Genomic DNA, 8,331 nt, shown 5'->3' with positions numbered 1-8,331 from the left:
GGACTGGTTGAAAGGAGTGAAAGCAGAGATTGTTTGTTACAAAAATGCAATTCGCATTATACGAGAAAAAGGAAAACCCTTAATGGTGTACGGAGAAAAGGGCAACACGAAGCTACAGCTTATTAGTAATTTGAAGGCACAAAAACTAATAAGAAAAGGTTGCTATGCTGTTCTAGCACACGTCGAGAAAGTACAAACTGAAGAAAAGAGCATCAATGATGTTCCCATTGCAAAAGAATTTCCCGATGTATTTCCGAAAGAATTACCGGGATTACCCCCACATCGATCCGTTGAATTTCAAATAGATCTTGTACCAGGAGCTGCACCAATAGCTCGTGCTCCTTACAGACTCGCACCCAGCGAGATGAAAGAACTACAAAGCCAATTACAAGAACTTTTAGAGCGTGGTTTCATTCGACCAAGCACATCACCGTGGGGAGCTCCTGTTTTGTTTGTCAAGAAGAAAGATGGTACATTCAGGTTGTGTATCGACTACCGAGAGTTGAACAAACTTACCATCAAGAACCGCTACCCACTACCGAGAATCGATGACTTATTTGATCAACTACAAGGCTCGTCTGTTTATTCAAAGATTGACTTACGTTCCGGGTATCATCAAATGCGGGTGAAAGAAGATGATATTCCAAAGACTGCTTTCAGAACACGTTACGGTCATTACGAGTTTATGGTCATGCCGTTTGGTTTAACTAATGCACCAGCTGTGTTCATGGACCTTATGAACCGAGTGTGTGGACCATACCTTGACAAGTTTGTCATTGTTTTCATTGATGACATACTTATTTACTCAAAGAATGACCAAGAACACGGTGAACATTTGAGAAAGGTGTTAGAAGTATTGAGGAAGGAAGAATTGTACGCTAAGTTTTCAAAGTGTGCATTTTGGTTGGAAGAAGTTCAATTCCTCGGTCACATAGTGAACAAAGAAGGTATTAAGGTGGATCCGGCAAAGATAGAAACTGTTGAAAAGTGGGAAACCCCGAAAACTCCGAAACACATACGCCAGTTTTTAGGACTAGCTGGTTACTACAGAAGGTTCATCCAAGACTTTTCCAGAATAGCAAAACCCTTGACTGCATTAACGCATAAAGGGAAGAAATTTGAATGGAAGGATGAACAAGAGAAAGCGTTTCAGTTATTGAAGAAAAAGCTAACTACGGCACCTATATTGTCATTGCCTGAAGGGAATGATGATTTTGTGATTTATTGTGACGCATCAAAGCAAGGTCTCGGTTGTGTATTAATGCAACGAACGAAGGTGATTGCTTATGCATCTAGACAATTGAAGATTCACGAGCAAAATTATACGACGCATGATTTGGAATTAGGCGCGGTTGTTTTTGCATTAAAGACTTGGAGGCACTACTTATATGGGGTCAAAAGTATTATATATACCGACCACAAAAGTCTTCAACACATATTTAATCAGAAACAACTGAATATGAGGCAGCGTAGGTGGATTGAATTATTGAATGATTACGACTTTGAGATTCGTTACCACCCGGGGAAGGCAAATGTGGTAGCCGATGCCTTGAGCAGGAAGGACAGAGAACCCATTCGAGTAAAATCTATGAATATAATGATTCATAATAACATTACTACTCAAATAAAGGAGGCACAACAAGGAGTTTTAAAAGAGGGAAATTTAAAGGATGAAATACCCAAAGGATCGGAGAAGCATCTTAATATTCGAGAAGACGGAACCCGGTATAGGGCTGAAAGGATTTGGGTACCAAAATTTGGAGATATGAGAGAAATGGTACTTAGAGAAGCTCATAAAACCAGATACTCAATACATCCTGGAACGGGGAAGATGTACAAGGATCTCAAGAAACATTTTTGGTGGCCGGGTATGAAAGCCGATGTTGCTAAATACGTAGGAGAATGTTTGACGTGTTCTAAGGTCAAAGCTGAGCATCAGAAACCATCAGGTCTACTTCAACAACCCGAAATCCCGGAATGGAAATGGGAAAACATTACAATGGATTTCATCACTAAATTGCCAAGGACTGCAAGTGGTTTTGATACTATTTGGGTAATAGTTGATCGTCTCACCAAATCAGCACACTTCCTACCAATAAGAGAAGATGACAAGATGGAGAAGTTAGCACGACTGTATTTGAAGGAAGTCGTCTCCAGACATGGAATACCAATCTCTATTATCTCTGATAGGGATGGCAGATTTATTTCAAGATTCTGGCAGACATTACAACAAGCATTAGGAACTCGTCTAGACATGAGTACTGCCTATCATCCACAAACTGATGGGCAGAGCGAAAGGACGATACAAACGCTTGAAGACATGCTACGAGCATGTGTTATTGATTTCGGAAACAGTTGGGATCGACATCTACCGTTAGCAGAATTTTCCTACAACAACAGCTACCATTCAAGCATTGAGATGGCGCCGTTTGAAGCACTTTATGGTAGAAAGTGCAGGTCTCCGATTTGTTGGAGTGAAGTGGGGGATAGACAGATTACGGGTCCGGAGATTATACAAGAAACTACCGAGAAGATCATCCAAATTCAACAACGGTTGAAAACCGCCCAAAGTCGACAAAAGAGCTACGCTGACATTAAAAGAAAAGATATAGAATTTGAAATTGGAGAGATGGTCATGCTTAAAGTTGCACCTTGGAAAGGCGTTGTTCGATTTGGTAAACGAGGGAAATTAAATCCAAGGTATATTGGACCATTCAAGATTATTGATCGTGTCGGACCAGTAGCTTACCGACTTGAGTTACCTCAACAACTCGCGGCTGTACATAACACTTTCCACGTCTCGAATTTGAAGAAATGTTTTGCTAAAGAAGATCTCACTATTCCGTTAGATGAAATCCAAATCAACGAAAAACTTCAATTCATCGAAGAACCCGTCGAAATAATGGATCGTGAGGTTAAAAGACTTAAGCAAAACAAGATACCAATTGTTAAGGTTCGATGGAATGCTCGTAGAGGACCCGAGTTCACCTGGGAGCGTGAAGATCAGATGAAGAAGAAATACCCGCATCTATTTCCAGAAGATTCGTCAACACCTTCAACAGCTTAAAATTTCGGGACGAAATTTATTTAACGGGTAGGTACTGTAGTGACCCGAACTTTTCCATGTTTATATATATTAATTGAGATTGATATTTACATGATTAAATGTTTCCAACATGTTAAGCAATCAAACTTGTTAAGACTTGATTAATTGAAATATGTTTCATATAGACAATTGACCACCCAAGTTGACCGGTGATTCACGAACGTTAAAACTTGTAAAAACTATATGATGACATATATATGGATATATATATATAGTTAACATGATACTATGATAAGTAAACATATCATTAAGTATATTAACAATGAACTACATATGTAAAAACAAGACTACTAACTTAATGATTTTTTAAACGAGACATATATGTAACGATTATCGTTGTAAAGACATTTAAGGTATATATATCATATTAAGAGATATTCATACATGATAAGATCATGATAATATAATAATTTAAAATCTCATTTGATATTATAAACATTGGGTTAACAACATTTAACAAGATCGTTAACCTAAAGGTTTCAAAACAACATTTACATGTAACGACTAACGATGACTTAACGACTCAGTTAAAATGTATATACATGTAGTGTTTTAATATGTATTCATACACTTTTGAAAGACTTCAAGACACTTATCAAAATACTTCTACTTAACAAAAATGCTTACAATTACATCCTCGTTCAGTTTCATCAACAATTCTACTCGTATGCACCCGTATTCGTACTCGTACAATACATAGCTTTTAGATGTATGTACTATTGGTATATACACTCCAATGATCAGCTCTTAGCAGCCCATGTGAGTCACCTAACATATGTGGGAACCATCATTTGGCAACTAGCATGAAATATCTCATAAAATTACAAAAATATGAGTAATCATTCATGACTTATTTACATGAAAACAAAATTACATATCCTTTATATCTAATCCATACACCAACGACCAAAAACACCTACAAACACTTTCATTCTTCAATTTTCTTCATCTAATTGATCTCTCTCAAGTTCTATCTTCAAGTTCTAAGTGTTCTTCATAAATTCCAAAAGTTCTAGTTTCATAAAATCAAGAATACTTTCAAGTTTGCTAGCTCACTTCCAATCTTGTAAGGTGATCATCCAACCTCAAGAAATCTTTGTTTCTTACAGTAGGTTATCATTCTAATACAAGGTAATAATCATATTCAAACTTTGGTTCAATTTCTATAACTATAACAATCTTATTTCAAGTGATGATCTTACTTGAACTTGTTTTCGTGTCATGATTCTGCTTCAAGAACTTCGAGCCATCCAAGGATCCATTGAAGCTAGATCCATTTTTCTCTTTTCCAGTAGGTTTATCCAAGGAACTTAAGGTAGTAATGATGTTCATAACATCATTCGATTCATACATATAAAGCTATCTTATTCGAAGGTTTAAACTTGTAATCACTAGAACATAGTTTAGTTAATTCTAAACTTGTTCGCAAACAAAAGTTAATCCTTCTAACTTGACTTTTAAAATTAACTAAACACATGTTCTATATCTATATGATATGCTAACTTAATGATTTAAAACCTGGAAACACGAAAAATACCGTAAAACCGGATTTACGCCGTCGTAGTAACACCGCGGGCTGTTTTGGGTTAGTTAATTAAAAACTATGATAAACTTTGATTTAAAAGTTGTTATTCTGAGAAAATGATTATTATTATGAACATGAAACTATATCCAAAAATTATGGTTAAAGTCAAAGTGGAAGTATGTTTTCTAAAATGGTCATCTAGACGTCGTTCTTTCGACTGAAATGACTACCTTTACAAAAACGACTTGTAACTAATTTTTCCGACTATAAACCTATACTTTTTATGTTTAGATTCATAAAATAGAGTTCAATATAAAACCATAGCAATTTGATTCACTCAAAACGGATTTAAAATGAAGAAGTTATGGGTAAAACAAGATTGGATAATTTTTCTCATTTTAGCTACGTGAAAATTGGTAACAAATCTATTCCAACCATAACTTAATCAACTTGTATTGTATATTATGTAATCTTGAGATACCATAGACACGTATACAATGTTTCGACCTATCATGTCGACACATCTATATATATTTCGGAACAACCATAGACACTCTATATGTGAATGTTGGAGTTAGCTATACAGGGTTGAGGTTGATTCCAAAATATATATAGTTTGAGTTGTGATCAATACTGAGATACGTATACACTGGGTCGTGGATTGATTCAAGATAATATTTATCGATTTATTTCTGTACATCTAACTGTGGACAACTAGTTGTAGGTTACTAACGAGGACAGCTGACTTAATAAACTTAAAACATCAAAATATATTAAAAGTGTTGTAAATATATTTTGAACATACTTTGATATATATGTATATATTGTTATAGGTTCGTGAATCAACCAGTGGTCAAGTCTTACTTCCCGACGAAGTAAAAATCTGTGAAAGTGAGTTATAGTCCCACTTTTAAAATCTAATATTTTTGGGATGAGAATACATGCAGGTTTTATAAATGATTTACAAAATAGACACAAGTACGTGAAACTACATTCTATGGTTGAATTATCGAAATCGAATATGCCCCTTTTTATTAAGTCTGGTAATCTAAGAATTAGGGAACAGACACCCTAATTGACGCGAATCCTAAAGATAGATCTATCGGGCCCAACAAGCCTCATCCAAAGTACCGGATGCTTTAGTACTTCGAAATTTATATCATATCCGAAGGGTGTCCTGGAATGATGGGGATATTGTTATATATGCATCTTGTTAATGTCGGTTACCAGGTGTTCACCATATGAATGATTTTTATCTCTATGTATGGGATGTGTATTGAAATATGAAATCTTGTGGTCTATTATTATGATTTGATATATATAGGTTAAACCTATAACTCACCAACATTTTTTGTTGACGTTTTAAGCATGTTTATTCTCAGGTGATTATTAAGAGCTTCCGCTGTCGCATACTTAAATAAGGACGAGATTTGGAGTCCATGCTTGTATGATATTGTGTAAAAACTGCATTCAAGAAACTTATTTTGTTGTAACATATTTGTATTGTAAACCATTATGTAATGGTCGTGTGTAAACAGGATATTTTAGATTATCATTATTTGATAATCTACGTAAAGCTTTTTAAAACCTTTATCTATGAAATAAAGGTTATGGTTTGTTTTAAAAATGAATGCAGTCTTTGAAAAATGTCTCATATAGAGGTCAAAACCTCGCAACGAAATCAATTAATATGGAACGTTTTTAATCAATAAGAACGGGACATTTCAATATCCAACATATATTCCCATCCTTCTTTGAGGACCCATTTTAGTGCGTTGTGGTGGTGCGATAGGGACATAAACCGCACAACCAAATGTTCTAAGGTGGGAAATATTTGGCTGATGACCAAAAGCAAGTTGCAAAGGAGAATATGTATGACTTGCGCTTGGTCTAATACGAATCAATGATGCAGCATGCAAAATTGCATGGCCCCATACAGATACTGGGAGTTTTGTTCGCATTATCAATGGTCTAGCTATTAGCTGCAATCGTTTAATTAATGATTCAGCTAAACCATTTTGTGTATGCACATGGGCAACGGGATGTTCAACAATAATCCCAATAGACATGCAAAAGTTATTAAATGCTTGAGACGTAAACTCACCGGCATTATCTAGTCTCACCCTTTTAATAGTATAATCAGGGAAATGTGCTCTCAATTTAATAATTTGAGCAAGAAATTTTGTAAATGCCATATTTCGACTTGATAATAGACAAACATGAGACCATCTACTAGATGCGTCTATTAGAACCATAAAATATCTAAATGGTCCACATGGTGGATGAATTGGTCCACATATATCACCTTGAATTCTTTCAAGAAACATTGGTGATTCTTTTTCAACCTTAAGCGGTGATGGTCTTATTATCAACTTTCCAAGTGAGCATGATGTACATGGGATAAGTGCATCATGAGGGATCCTTTGATCCGCCAATGGATGTCCATGTGTATTTTGTATTATTCTTTTCATCATTGTTGATCCTGGGTGACCTAATCTCTCATGCCACAAACTGATCATTACAGGATCACATAATTTTTCTTTAACTACCACATTTACTTCAGGTACATTTATATGTGTATAATGTAAACCAGAATGAAGTCTTGGTAGTTTTTCAATTACACGATTCTTGTCAGTGATACTTAAATATTTTTCATTTTCTGTTGTCACTGACTGATAATCATATCCATTTTGGTATATGTCAGAGAAACTTAACAAATTTCTCTTTGACATGGGAGAAAATAAGGCATTATTTATCAGAAAATTCGTACCATTTGGTAACATGAATTTTGCCTTTCCCATTCCTTTTATTAAGTCCACAGGACCTGATATAGTATGTATAGTTCCTTCCGTTGCTTTCAAGTCTGTGAAATATTTTTTAGATTTGAGTATGGTGTGAGTGGCACCACTGTCTGCAATACAAATATCTCCACCATTTGACTGATTTTTTACTCCAGCAGTATACATCATGAACTTCAAAAAAAATATGAGAAACAAATAATGAGTATATAATTCATCAATATATTACATTCAAAACATGTTACAAACGATAGCACATAATAAGGAAATATGTAGTAAACTAGATATGGTGTAGATTGAAAATCTACAACCATTTATTTAACGAGAACATATAATAGGATATCTATATATATATATATAGATATTAGAAATTTATTCATTAAAATAGTCACAAGTTGGCTCAGTGATTTTTATATCAAGGTCATCCACAAGATTTGCTTCTTTTCCTTTTCCCTTTAGGGATTCTTGATACCGATTAACAGAATGCTGATTTGTTCGGCAGTTTTTAGACCAGTGGCCAATTTTACCACATCGGTAACAAGAATCTTCAACATTCTTTGAAGAGCCTTCTTCAACATTGTGATTTGTGGGATTGTATGGTGTTTGGATTTTATAATTTTGTGGATTATTATTTCTTTGTCCACGACCACGACCACGACCACCACCACGACCATTACCATAAGGGTGATTTCGAACATAGTTATGATTTTTATTATTGTTATGGTAATTTCCATGATGATGGTTTTGGCCAATATGGCTACGACCTCTTCCACGCCCTCGTCCATGTGCATTTCTTCTTTTATTATTATTATTATTATTGTTAATAGCATTAGCTTCAGGAAATGCTAGCGCACCGGCAGGACGAGATTCTTGATTTTTCATCAGTAATTCTTTATTAACTT

Source organism: Rutidosis leptorrhynchoides, chromosome 9 (genome assembly GCF_046630445.1).
Source record: "Rutidosis leptorrhynchoides isolate AG116_Rl617_1_P2 chromosome 9, CSIRO_AGI_Rlap_v1, whole genome shotgun sequence".
Taxonomy (NCBI): domain Eukaryota; kingdom Viridiplantae; phylum Streptophyta; class Magnoliopsida; order Asterales; family Asteraceae; genus Rutidosis; species Rutidosis leptorrhynchoides.
The sequence above is the reverse complement of the archived record's forward strand: the minus strand, read 5'-3'. Positions refer to the sequence as shown.